The 14,913-nt window shown below is 39.4% G+C and overlaps 1 protein-coding gene across 2 annotated transcripts in view; it reads right to left on the bottom strand.

Moving 5' to 3' along the window:
• The window catches only part of LOC113016477 (zinc finger protein GLI2-like), a 94,165-nt gene extending 85,147 nt beyond the window's left edge, over nucleotides 1–9,018 (bottom strand). Inside the window, exon 1 of one of the 2 annotated variants that reach the window (XM_026159321.1) lies at nucleotides 8,810–9,018. The gene's annotated coding sequence lies outside the window, so the exon portion shown is untranslated. The remainder of the gene's footprint in view (nucleotides 1–8,809) is intronic. The other variant, XM_026159322.1, reaches the window with a different exon arrangement.
• Between the last annotated feature and the right edge of the window lie 5,895 nt (nucleotides 9,019–14,913).

The following is a 14,913-nucleotide window of genomic DNA, read 5'->3' as shown; positions in this document are numbered from 1 at the left end:
TGGAATTTATGGCTGGGGCCTACACCTATTCTCCCTTGAATAATAGCTATCCCGTAAAAGAAGCCGGGGTCGGTGGCAAGTCTAAAATAAAATAAATAGAAGGGGTGGTTGTTTACTGTGTGAAAGCACAAACAGAGGCTAACGGTGACATGTGGATTTATACCGAGGAAACGTCCCCCGCGAGGCCCCCATTTGTCCCTCAGCTGATGGTAAACAGACTCGGACCATCAGCCAGGCTGGATGTTTCTCCGTGAGATTCCCCTCAGAGGAGGATGTTCAATATCCTGTGGCTGATCTCCTCCTGCCCTCGCCAACAGCAAACAGATGTGGCGGCCGAGTTCAGAGGAGAAAGCAGCACGGCGGGATGAATGGATGCCTCCCACCTGAGTGCCATGGCATGCCCTGACCTCACTTTTATGTTGTTTTTGAGGCAGCCCAGAGCTTTCTGCGAGGCTCGTAGGAATTCAGAGCACTCATGTTATTTCAAAGCTGGAAATAAAACCCACATTTTACCTGAAAGAAAATGTTTTAAATAGGTACGAAAAAAATCATACATATACACCAAGAAGGAGATGTTTCATACACTACAACCAGGAGTTTGGACCAGCCGCCTGTGCCACATGGTGATATGAGCACTGAAAGTTTAACAAAAAGGCTCTCTCTGAAGTTTTGGTTTTAGTTTCTTTGTAGAGCCTAAATGTGTTTGTCAACCATTAAACCATTAAATTTAAAATATTTCCATTTCCTGTACTACTGTTGAAAAATGCTGGAAATGTAATTAAAAAGCATCAAATTTGAACCCATCACTACGAGGGCCTGTACCTGGGAAAATGTTTTAAGTAAAGCTACCAATTAAAATATCAAAATAAAACTTTAGAGACATTTAACCAGAATTTTTAAACTCATTTACCAAGATGTCCCCATGTTTTGTTACCTTTTTCATTTTTTGTGGCATTTTTATTAAAATGCTTATTTATTATAAATAAATACAAACTGCCATTTCATAATATTTTATTACAATTTGATACAAATTTAAATATTTATAGATTTTCTAATTCTAACAGTTTATCTTAACTAAACCATAATTTAGTTTTACTTATAACACAAGAATATTATAGAACACAAGTTTGAAATTCTTCTTTTAATCTTACTCAAAATTGTATTTTAATATACTATATTTCTAATAAAAAAAATGTATGAATTATTTTTAATCTGTGTTTTTTGACAGTAGAGCTTTGTGATACCTGACTGGTGTTTTGTATTCTCCTTACCTGTTCTGTTTGAAATTCTTTATTATTTATTTTTAGTCTTCTAAATCTCCTCAATAATTCAATAATAACAAAACTCACGCAGTCATCTCAGACACAGAAGTGAAAATGAAACACATAAACAGGGTTAATGTGTTATTTACTTTATCAATTAGATGATTAATCAGGAAGATATTTCTTTCAGCTTGTACATGTGAGAAATTCCGTTTTATTGTTATTGAATGTATTTGCATTCATTTCGATAAAGAAGCAGAGCTTAGATGTTCTCACTTCTTTCCCTACGTTTAAATGATTAATCTGGATTTTAAAGGGTCAGACACTTCCAGCTGACATTAACTGAAATTTTAATTTTTAATTGTAATACCAAAAACATTAAACATCAAAGTTGAAAAACAAATGCTCAGATATCCTGTTTGATAGTTCTGTCTCCAGAGCAGGGATTATCTATCAGTTCTGCCTTACAGTGGATCTATTCTGCTCATTTGCAAAATAGATCCACTGAATAGCTTTGCATGATTCACAGCTTAAAATAATACTGCTGTGTCCCTAATGTTTTGGTAAATTACTGGATCAAGTCACAGTTTACTTGAGTCCTGCACGTGTTTCAGGTTTGATTCCTGACACTTAATCCCGTTACCGTGAGTAAAACACCTAAAGTGTCTCCCTTCTCCTTCTTCTCTGCCTCTTTTTTATTAGGTTACACTCTGAAGGACCGCCTGAGCGTGCCGATGGCGTCGAGTCCACGCTGACCAATCGCTTTGATCCCTGACCCCCAGCCAAATGGTCCGTCTACAGCCCGGCCTCTTGCTGTTTTACAGCCTCACTTTGGACCGCAGACTTCCTCCTCGCTGCCTGGGTGGATCTACAGTAAATCCTAAACTTTGGTGATTCTGGAACAGGTCTAGTATTTTCCATAGTGACACACAATTGCTGCACAGCTCAATAAATAACTAATATAACAGTTACATTATCTACACCAAACACAGATTTGGTTGGATATATCATGGATATTACAGCAGTACAGATTTACATCAAACTAAAGGCCTCATAGCCTGAATGATGAATCATAATTTCTTTGTTGACTAGAGTCTGAATAAGTCTGTTTTTGCTGTTTTGAATGAGCAGTTATTTATTTTAATTACATTTTTACTCATTGAGCTCCTTTATTTGATTTTTACTTCATGTTTTATTTAACTGAGCTCCTTTCTTTTAAGTAGTTTTTACATCATTCACCTTTTTTTGCTTATCTTATCTTATAAGCTGAGCGAGTGTCTGTGCATCTGCAAGCTGCTTTGCAACCCACACCCATCCCCACCTCATCCTCAAATGCACTTTCTGACATCCGACACCACCTCCATTGTCAAGTTTGCTGACGACACTGCTGTTGTGGGCCTGATCTCCGACAACGTCGAGACGGCCTACCTGGAGGAGATTAGGAACCTGGAGACCTGGTGCCAGGAGAATAACCTCCTCCTAAACATCAGCAAGACTAAGGAGCTGATCGTGGACTTCACTACAAAGCAGGCGAGGAACTACAAACCCCTCATCATCAGTGGCACGCCAGTGGAGAGAGTGGACAGTTTCCGATACCTGGGTGTCCACATCACTCAGGACCTGTCATGGTCCTGTCACATCAACACCCTGGTTAAGAAAGCCCGTCAGCGTCTCTTCTTCCTCAGAAGACTTAGAGACTTCCATCTGCCACTGAAGGTGCTCAAGAACTTCTACTCCTGCACCATCGAGAGCGTCCTGACGTCAAACATCTGCACCTGGTTTGGGAACAGCACCAAGCAGGACAGACGAGATCTGCAAAGGGTGGTGCGCTCGGCAGAACGCATCATTCAATCAGAGCTCCCTGACCTGCTGTCCATCTACACCAAGCGGTGCAAGTCCAAAGCTAGGAAGATTATGATGGACCTCTCCCATCCCAACAATGGACTCTTCTCACTGTTGAGGTCTGGGAAGCGCTTCCGCTCCCTTAAGGCCAAAACAGAGAGAATGAGGAGGAGCTTCTTCCCCCAGGCTATTCGGGGCCTGAACCAGGTGTAGGACTGGACTCTCCCACTCGTCACCACACGCACCACCACACATTTCCTATAATCCTATAATTCCTATAATTTATAATCCTTATCTTTATAATCTCTTCTGCTATCTGCACATTCTTTACTGTAAATTCCGAAGTTAATTTGTAAATTTTTGTAGTAAATTGTAAATATTGTAAAACTTTTCTTCTGTCATTTAATGGTCGGGCATTGTACAGCTACAAGCATTTCACCCCCATGTCATACTGTGTATGGTTGTGTGTGTGTGACAAATAAAATTTGAATTTGAATTTGAATTTGAATTTATTTGTCCATAAACGGTCATGTTGAGGTTGACAACCCAACCAAATAAATAAATACTACTGATGGAAACAGCACCCTTATTTTGACTCCAGATGTTGTTACTGAACTCTTTTAAACTGCATTCTTACATTTTCATTCTTAGAGTTAGTGTTAGAAGTAGTAACTGTTCAATACTGTGACATGATAGCGAGGAAACTGCTGTGTGACCAGAGCAACCTGCAATAGAGCTGGAGGACAGGATGTTAAAAAGGATCCAGTGAACTTCAGACAAGAACTCGTTTTGTGTGTGGATGCTTCTCATTTCATAAAGATGTTTTTTATTAAATAAAAAAAAGTGGAAGTGTAAATCCAATCAGATTAAATAAATTCAGTGTGTTTTTCCCAAAAAGGAGAAAAGTCTTCACAGTTGAATTATTTAAGTGTTATGAAGGCAACTTTTGACCCACATGAACTTTCAGGTTTATGTCCACAAAGATCACAGCAGGAAAAGGTTATTCATGTACATAAGTTTCTCTTTTGCTGCATCTTTAAAAGGCACAGATTACCTGTTAGCAGTGGTCATGGCAGGCTTAAGGTAAACTCAGACGACGACGCTGATGATGATGATGGTTTCCCTGTCAGCTTCTCTCTCCTTACGCTTGGTTTAACTTTTGTTGGTCAGGTTCACTTTCACTAACAGTAACATAACATGTTTTTGACAACTTGATTATTCTTATTTGACTTTTCTAGTGTCTAACTTCTGCACTCTGTGTGTGAGGAGGTGTCGTCACAGTGACAGGAGAAAGTAACGCACTGCAGCTTAAGAAAACACCAGCCATCAGAAAAGTGCAGCAAACCTAACAAAACACAACACAACCGTTTTTGGGGAGACAATAAGCTGACGGACCAGCTGTGGAAGTGACAAGCTAACAGTAAACGGCTACAACACTGATGAATCTTCTGCTCCTCATAAGTTTTGGTTTCTGTCACTTCTGTGTCCCCAGAATCATTCATTTTTGTTTCCTAATACAGTAAATTCAGATTCAGTAGATTCTTATTATTTTATGTATTTGTTAGGAAAGCTGTTTTAAGTCAATCCTGATGTGATAACACACATAAGAAGTGTCCCTGCCACAGCAAGAATTAAAGCTTAATCATATGGTAAATGGTAAATGAACTGGTTCTCACATAGCGCTTTTCTACTCAATATACTGAAAAGCACCTGAATCCAAAGTATCGGTATTAAAGAAGAACTAGAAGTAGTTGGGTAAATGCCTCTTTAATCGGCTCCTGCTGAACCAATGATCGAGGATGAGCTGTTGAGTTTATATGCCGGTAAAGGTGCACATCACTGCCATCCTACAAGCTGAATGACAACATTTGCAAACTTTAAGACCTTTAAAATGGTGTCGACTGCACGGTTTGGAGTTTGATGTGGTAGCGGTGCAAAGTGCTGCATGTTTAGTGCTCTCCCCAAAGAGTTTCAATTGACACCTCCTTCTGATGCTTTTGCTGCGTAGTAGACATGATTAGTAAATAGGAAAGTTCATCAGTTTTTATCTATTCAGAGCTAATGGGCCTTTAGTGAATGTGAACCAGGCATCATCCTGAGAGGAGATTTTTGGTCGTTTGGTCAGAGCAGAGCTGATACCTGCAGAGCCTCCTGGGAGATGAAGTCTATCCCCGACCCCTCACAGGTTCCTGTCTCAGAGTTTTGGGCGTGTCCGGGGGGGTCGGCAATCATGTACAAACGCTACTGAGGGGTGACTGATTGCTAAAGAATCCCAGAAGCCCTGCGGGGACGCCATGTGTTAAAGAAGTTGGAGAAGTATTTAAAAGAAAGTGGTTTTTTCTGTCAGCTGATGTAGTTTGGCAGCTTTTCAGAGCTCGTTTTAAGGCGAGGAAGGATGCAGCGTTTCCTTAACGTGTCAGCGCGTCATGGCGGGTGTCTATCCGCGCAGCGAGGAGCATCCTTCACATCCGCCCTTCAGATCAGCTCGCTGTCCCTGCAGGAGTTAATTATAAGAAGCATCAAAGCTGATCCTGAAAAGCAAAGAGGAGGAACTACAGGCCCCCGGCGGACCACGGCAACCTTTGATTTCTGCCGGTCCTCCGAGTGTTTTTCTACATGTGCGTGCTGTCAACACGTTCTGTGACGGCTGCGTTTCCTCTGTTGGAGGAAGTTTTCTCGTGTCGTGGAGGAGCAGCGGGGCGAGCTTCAGAGTCAATGTTTGTAGATCTGAAAGCGACTGAGAGACTCTTTATTCCTGCAGCTTGTCCCCACGAGCGGCTGAATAATCCTCCCCTCGTTTGACCCGCTGGGGCCGGCAAGGAAAGCAAACAGCCACTTAAAACCAGCAGAGAGAGTGAGCAGAGGAGGGTCAACTAAAACCTGAGCACAGTTTACCTTTCGAGGGTTAACTGTTGCCTGAGACAAGTTCTCAGAGACTGAAAAGATGTTTCATTTTCTCTGAACAACGATCTAAAACCCAAACATTGTCCGTTTCTGGTTATTGAAAACATGAGCGAAGCTGATCACATCCAAAACAAGTTCTTCTCTGCAACGAAAACAAACGAAAAACCAAAGGTTTGAATTGTTCATCAGACTGTTTAATCAGCGTCCTCCAAAGTCCTTGCAGCCTAAAAACCACCAAACAGCTCCGAAAGGAAAAACTGAAAGGAAGCTCTGTCCACGGATTCTTCATCATTCTGGCTTTAAATGTTTAATGTGACTGATGAATCAAGATAACTAAGTGGACATATTTATGGGGAAAGGCCACCATAAACTTAAAGGGACAAGAAAAGCAGGTAAAGCTGTTTATTGATGAGTCAGGTAGTGATTTTCAGGGAAAAATGACACAAAAATCTGTACAATCTCAGAAGGTTTTAGGGACTTTGGGGCAAAGAAAGGCTGTTCAAATGCTTTAAGTAAATTTACAGATAAATTAGGGGTAGAAATGATTATTAGGTCAGAAAGAAGGTGCAGGTTAATTAGAGTTTCTAAGGCCTGTGACGTGGACGTTTCTCTTCTCTCGGTTTCTTTTTCGGTCTTTTGAAATCTGCTCTCAGGAGTCCTTTTGTTTTTCTCTAAAGCACAGAGAAATAAATCTCCGACTGCGCAAAAACATGCTGTATCTGAACGTTGTGGACGTGTCGGTGAAGCTGCTGGAATCTGTTTAATGATTTCTGTTTTCAGGGGAAAATGACACAAAAAAGCCTGAACATGTGCCGCTTTCATGAAGCAGAAATGACAGAGCAGGTCTTTTAGCAAAAATATGTGAAACAGAAGCCGACCGCTTTCAGTTAATAAACAGATTTCAGCTTCAGCGACAGATCCAGATGTTTAGAACAGCTGAGAATCAGCGCGGTTCCTTTTCAGCCCGAACTGCTTCAGTCCTTCAACATGAAGTCAAAGCACCAAAGAAAATCAGCGGACGGAGCTTCACGTCAGCTTTAATTAATAAAGATGGGAAAATCTTTGAGTTCCTCTGCGGCTTTTAGGTTTTATACGACTTTATTTATTTTCCCTTAAACTCCTGAAGTGTTTCAATTGGACTGAAACCCAAAAGGAGACAGAGAGAGGCAGAAGGAGAAGCAGGCTTTATCTTCACCTTCAGCCCCTTGTTAAATCCTACAAAAAAAACAATCATTGCATTGCTGATTTCTCTGCACTTTCAACATTTTAATCTCAGTTAATTCACAACACACTGATTTTATTTTTCCAACACACTCCTAAAAAAGTCCTGCTCAGATTGCTCTCATTTAGGAAGAAGGAAAGCAGCAAATATTATCCTGGAACAAAACAACAACTCCCGACTCATCAGTGAACGGCTTTAGCGACACATCTGGATGTTGTTCTCACTTTAGAGCGTGACCTTTGATTCAGGTGGGAAACATCTGCAGCAGCTGAGAATCTGAGCGTTTTGAAGACGGCTGCTAACCGGTGCAAATATTCGCTCAAAATAACAAAAAGTTTCAAGCTCAAATCATACAGGATGCAAAGATGGAAGATTTGCTTCTTTTCTCAAAAGAGAAAGAACTTTTTTTCTGTGTCTGAAACAAGCAGGAGCTGTAAATCTGTGTGTTTAGTTTGGTGTTCAGACAATTAAAAAAGTCTCTTTTCAGGCATTTTTCACTTTTAAACACTCAAATGTGTTTTTTTCAGCTCTCGGGGCTCCCTCTTTCCTAGGACAGAGGTCAGGTTGTCCACAGTGTGTTTTTTTCTGTGCTAAACGGTGAATCTGCTTCTCTCCCTCCAATTCCCTCCTCTGCTTTTCATCCCACTGAAACCCACCAGGAGCGATGCCCCGGGGCCACACGGCGTAATTGCTGCGGACTTGTTGTTTTGTGGGATAAGAGACTTTTGAGTCCTCACAGCGGGGCGTTTCTCTCCCCCCCTCTCTCGCTCGCCTCAATCTTTTTCTCCCCCCCTCCTCCTTCCCGAATCCCTCGTTTTCCCCCAGTTTTCTCTTTCACTTCTTCCAGCCTCAGTCAGGATGAAAGTGGACGTCCCCATCCGCCGTCGCCCATGCCCATGTCATCCTGAATAAAGGGGGGCCCTCCATTATTTTCTCCCATCTCTGCACCCCTTCCTCCTCCTCCTCCTCCTCCTCCTCCTCCCTGACTGCTGGAACTCTTCATCCTGCACAATGGAAATGCACTAAAACTTTTTTTTCTGATGCAAATTAATGCAACCGGCCTTTCAGGATTCAAATTAAAAAAAAAAATCTGCTGTGGACTGGAGCTGAGGGAGGAAAGGAGGTGTCAGTGCGCCTCATGTTTGTCTGAGGCCTTCAGGAAGCCTCCATCAGAACAGCTTTTAAATTCATCTGATTTTGAGGCTGTAAAAAGTGACAGTAATGTAAAGGAAAAGCTCAGAGAGCATCTTAAATATCAGGTTGCACATTCCTGGAATTCCTGCTTCCTTGCAAACCTTCAAACATCACCTGGAATAAAAGCTCCCAAAGTGTCTTCTTCTCCCGTTTCTCACCTCCTCTTGTGCCAGAAAACGATCAAGTATTAAAATCAGATGATTTTTTTAAAGCAAATTTAAGTAAAAATACTCTGAAATTAATTTTAAAAAATATAACTGATAGAAAATAAAGCAAGTGTGATATTTAAACTCAATTATTTAAACTGATTTAAAAGTTGCAGACTGCGCTCTGCTCGGAGTTTCTAATGTTTCCGTAAGCACATGGCCGACCAGCGGAGACTCACCCGACCTTCTCCTCAGTCTTCTGCTCTCTCCTTCTGTCCTTCCACTCAAACTTTTCCTCTCATCTAAGACCCACAAAGCTTGAAATCCATGTGCGGTGCACGCAGACACGCGGAGGAGTGCGCGCCTCGGGTGGAAAAGTATCCGCAGAAAGATGTCCGAGCGCACAGCCTGAGTGGGACTCGGAGCAGCAGAGGAAGACTCCGATCAGCTCTCCACGCCAAAGTTTGGAAGAGAGGAGGAACTTTTTTTCCTGTCCGGGGATGCTGCGGAGCGTCACTCTGGATGGCTTCACCGCCCTCCCCTCTCTCTCTCTCCTCTCTCTCTCCTCCCTCTCTCTCTCTCTCTCTCTCTGATGGGACGGACAGACCTCCTCTTCATCACCTCAGAGGAGAGGAGTGACTCTGACTCCGCGCACACAGCAAACCTCAGAACTTCCCAATAACTCAGACTGAAACAGAGAGATTCAGGTTACCTCAGAGGCATTACCGGCTCACTTTACCCCGTCAGTTCATCAGTTTGATGTTTAATATTAGTGCAAAACTGTGTGTGTGTGTGTGTGTGTGTGTGTGTGTGTGTGTGTGTGTGTGTGTGTGTGTGTGTGTGTGTGTGTGTGTGTGTGTGTGTGTCCTATTTAAAGCCACTCAGCGCGTCTCCGCATAATTGAGGTTTGCGAACACGATCTCAGTTTTTAAAGGTGAATATTTCAAACACACTCCGAGTGTTTCTGTGAAAAAGAAGGATTAAAAAAACTGCCTGTGTTAATTTAACTGTGTGTGTGTGTTCTGTCTTCAAAGCTGGACTCAGGCTCCTGACTGAGAGTTTTACTTAAACTTAGTTTTCCTGAAAGCGCAGTAAGCGGAAGGAGAACACGCACAGGTGCATTTCAGAGTGATACTGACACCTCGCGGTGGCTGCCTTCCACTGCACGACGAGTGTCGCTCATAACAGACGCATGAACATGAAGACAGTAAAATGTAGTGAATAAATAAACAAAATAAATGAAATGACTTTCTCTTTGTTAGACACATAATTATAGAAGAATAGAATAGAATAGAATTTCCCTTTATTATCAATGTATATGTGCTCCGTGCCAAATGTAAAGGAGTAGAAAAAAAATTAAACATAGATGAAATAAAATAACCTTCTCATATCAAAGACACACAGATATTAAATAATTATGAATGAATGTATTGATTAATAATTAATTAACTATTTAATTAATCAATTTAAATGACTTTCTGATTAAAAGACACCGAAATATTAAATAAAACTATTGTATTATCATATAGTTAAAGTTAAATCACTGTGACTTTAATCTTGGGCATAACAGTAACAACAAATCTATGTTGTACATATATTAATAATGATGACAACAGTGGTTTATTATTGTGTAATCATCTTAACAGTGAATTCATATTTTTATTTTTGCATTTAGTACTTTATTGATAATGACTATTATAATTATTATGTACTATTTTTTATTATACATTTCATTTTATTGCTACTCTTAATAGTAGTAGTAGTAGTATTGTTATCCAGCAGAGGCTCTAATTGTTTTATGTGTACACTTTTTATTTTGTTTAATAATAATTATTACTATTTTTAAAGATGTACTGTGTTTTATAATCACACAGTTTGATTTGTTAAACATTATTGCTATTCTGTATTTTGTATATGAATAACAGCAACAATAATAGTATTTTAGTTTATAATGCAATCATAACGCAAATTTGTATTTTCTTTTAATATTTTAATAGTATTGAGTATTATTAGAGTACACATTCAATAATTCTTACATGTTTTACACCATTTTAATAGAAAAAAAATATAAAGTTAGGAGGAATGCAGACAGTTTTGGATTACATGGAGATTTCTGCAAAGACAGAAAAAAATTAAAGTGTATTAATTAATTTTATAAATGACTGACACACAGCAAACAGGAAGTAAAGCAGAGGCGCTGAGGTATCTGACCTTAAACAGACAAGTATGAACCCCACGTGTCCTTCAACATGACTGTTCTTCACGGACACTCATTTTATCTTTACAAAATGCTGTGACCAACACTTGTGTTGTGACAGCGCCCCCCAGTGGATAAACTGTGTGACTACAACAAACACAAGGTGAATATATGGTGTTTCTGTCCTTCAGCTTATTGTTCATTGATGATAAAAGGCTAAAGCGAGTAATTCCCTACACCAAATGTGGTAAATGTGATTATGCATGACTTTGGGCGACTCTTGTCCACATACAGACATTTGATCAGACTCAGACTCAACATTATTGTCATTCAGCCATTGACATGATATGAACTAATCACAATTCTTTAGCTCTCGTTATTGCAGCTTATCACCGAACTAAAGTAAAAACAGAATAAATATTTGTACATCTTACAACACTAAGTACTAAATATGTTAAATAAAAATGAATCTAAATCTGCTGCCTGAAATCAGATCAAATCAGAAATATATTTTTACATATTGTAAATAAAGTCATGTTTCTAATCATTTTAAATACATTTCAGTTATTTAGTGAATGAAAAAATTGAAGAAATAAAAGTGACTGAAAATTTTATCAGTTATAATTGATAATAAATTAAAATGTCTGAATCTATCTACGTCTACCTATTTATGTTTCGTGTAGATAAATCCGTATTTTAGTAGGTAAACAGTAAGTGCATTAATAGAGAAATTAAAAGAGTAGAAAATACAATTGTATCAAATAAAAATATACATTTATAATACATTATAATTTCATCCATTTAAAAATATTATTTATGTTGAATTTCATGTTTTTTTCTTTTAAATGCATTTATTTTTTATTTATGGCAGTTTATGTCTTCTGTATGTATATATGGAAGATAAAAACTCTTCCACTGAGGAATCTCCTGAGCTTAACTGATTACAGCTCCACTGATGAGCCTCCGCAGTCCTCCAGATGCTTCCTGGGAAATGAAACATCCATCAGCTGTTGTACTCGGATTACTCTGCAGCCAGGTGTGAGGACCTGACAAAAAGCAGAGAAAGCAGAGATGTTTTTGTATTTCATCAAATTATCTCCACCTGCTGGTGAGTGTTGAGAACTTTAGTTTTATAAGAACCACACGGTTCTCCAGTTACTTGTTTACTACTGCTAGCTTTAATAATAATAATATTAATAATAATACATATTACTGTAAATAATAAATTATGATGGGTTAAACATGTGGTGTCACCTCCTGGCAGAAAATTGGACCATCTGCAGTCTGATCCTCGACTGCATCTGTGCGGCCAAATTAAATGAAAATAAAGCAGCTCAGTTCGTGACGGTTAAAAAAAAAGGTGATGTATCACTCGTATCACTTCCATATGGAGATAATCCTGCCTCACAGCAAAAATAATATTGAATATCTTTTCTTGTTTAAAGTAGAGCGTGAGAAATCTGCCTCCCATCTCCACACCTGATCCTGATGACTTCCACAGACGTTCCTGTGCTCGTCCCCAGAGCAGGAAGAAATCTGACTTTTCGGGGTTTAAAGTGAAGTGCGTCATAGTGGATGGAGGAGGCAAAGTTCACAGCTTTAGTCCATCAGCCTCTGAACATGTAACTGTTCACTGGAGATGTGTCGATCATCTCTGCTCTTTACTGGCTGTAAGTGTAAAAACAGGTCTAGACAGGTTTGGACATTTATACTGAAGGGGCTCTCCCAAAGTGTTCAGATGTATGAACATACAACATTTGGCGATAGGAAACATTAAAAAAACTAAATGAGATGAAAAACTTTCAAAATGTTTGGTTGGTTATTAAAACTTCTTCATCAAATACAGTTTACAAAACAATGCCAAATATATCATGAGCACATTTTCTTTTTAATTTGCTTTTTGTTAAAATGTACAAGAATCATTCACATCAAAAACACTGGAAACATACTTAACTGAAGAGACTTAACAGTAAGATTTAAAGACATTTTGGGGTAAATGGTAAAAAAAAGATTGCTTTTTGACTAAAAAGTGTTAATGTGTAAAAACGTATAACAAGTAAACATGATAAACCCAGAATGTTTATTTCCCCGAGGGCCCTACATCAGACCTTGCATAATTATGAGATTTTTATCTGTTATGATTTATGATTTAAACTTACAATTGGCTCACATTTGTCATTTCACCATCAAGACACTAGTTGGAGCTGGTGTTCCTCTGTTCAAGTTGATTCAGCGTCTTCTGGTCATTTGAAAAATGGCAGTAGAAGAAAACAGAAATGTGTGTCAGGAAACAATCATACGGAACAGGCCAATCACAGACACTGCAGGCAAGAGTGACCTCATGTGCGGTTACATTTGTAGCGAGGTGTCTGTCAGGTACAGAGTACAGTCTGAGAAGATGTCAGTGTCCCAGAAACAATTTGCTGGTTACAGCTCATGTTCAGAAATACTTAGAAAGCTTCACTGTATGTTCAACGCCTTAAACACTAAATAACTTTTCACACTGTTATCTTAAACTCAGCCAACTACTTTACTGTACTGTTCGTTTTACTCACAAAGAGTATTAATGCACACAGCAGGGCTAACTCCCTGTGTAACAATGTACCTGCTTTTTCATTGTTCACGATCATAGTGACACTGTTAACATTGTTATCCTTATTTCATGAGGATAGTGTTGTGTGGTCAGTGCTTAGTTTTCCATATCCTTCCTACTGACACTCACTCTGTTCTACTGTTGCTTTTCCTTACTCTCATGTTCAGTCTGATGTCTCCTTCAAGCCTCGATATTAACTTTACTTCCTGGCCTAATTTCATTCAATTTTATTCAATTTTATTCATGTAGCACCAAATCACAACAACAGTCGCCTCAATGCACTTTATATTTAAGGTAGACCCTACAATAATACATACAGAGAAAAACCCATCAATCTTATGACCCACTATGAGCAAGCACTTTGGCGACAGTGGGAAGGAAAAACTCCCTTTTAACAGGAAGAAACCTCCGGCAGAACCAGGCTCAGGGAGGGGCGGCCATCTGCTACGACCGGTTGGGTTTAGAGGACTTCACTACTGGAAAACTGAACTGGAGCTTATTCCTGACCAAGTCACCCAGTAGATCGTAGATAGAGTTAAGTCTCAAATAGGGTTTAATATTTTTCCCAAAACTTGGACATTTTAAATACAGGCATCTGAAGCCACTTTTTCTGGGAATCCCAGGCATTTAAATCAGCACTAAATACAACATGCGAAGAAAAAGTATGCATACATTCATCCATATTCTTAGTTTAACAAACGCAGTGTCATTATCATTAGTATGAATTTAAGATACATTCACAACCAGCCATGAAATATATTTTGATGTTCTCACTCTGAGAGTCACACTTCTCATTTTTTGTAATTACATTTTTTTAATGTATTGCACCCAAGTTAATTTGTTTCCTGTTTTTCATCATTAAATTGGATTTTCCCAGGATTAAACCCTGGTCTCAAATTACATAATGTAGTTTCTATAACTGTTTATTTATTATTTTTTTCAGGCTAGTTAACCAATACTAAACCTTTACTCTAATGGACTGGGATTTCTCTCTGGATCGTCCTTCCAATTGTCCAATGCAGATTTTCCATCTGGGTTTTCTCCCATAGCCGTTAGTTTTTCCAAGTCATTTACAAGGCAGTAAAGCTATGTACTCATAGCTGCAGACTTTTTCTGTTGGCATCAGGGCATGTCCAATCACAGATGGGCTTGACATACCATGCATCACAGGTCTTATTCTCCTCTGATATCTTGTGGTTTGTGGTACCCAGTTTAGCATCTACCACCGAATGGAGAATCCCATATCTAGGCCACATGGGTCTTCGTGGCATAGAAGACATGCAGTTCACAGCCAATGTTTCTCGCTAGTGGTAGGCACGCACACTGTATGCATCCCACAGTCTCCTGGTACATCCGTGAAAGCAGCACTGATGCCAAAGGATATTTGCAGGTGTAGGAACAATATGGATTGATGGATTGTGTTGTCATCTGGATTTCTTCGACTGTGCTCAAACAAATCAAAATGCAACCACAAAGGTCCTGAACTGTTAAACATTTGACTTCCAAACTAAAAAATTTCCTCAGTTTGGTAAACAGGGTTGTATTTATAACAG

Source organism: Astatotilapia calliptera, chromosome 23 (assembly GCF_900246225.1).
Source record: "Astatotilapia calliptera chromosome 23, fAstCal1.2, whole genome shotgun sequence".
Classification (NCBI taxonomy): domain Eukaryota; kingdom Metazoa; phylum Chordata; class Actinopteri; order Cichliformes; family Cichlidae; genus Astatotilapia; species Astatotilapia calliptera.
The sequence above is the reverse complement of the archived record's forward strand: the minus strand, read 5'-3'. Positions and strand labels throughout refer to the sequence as shown.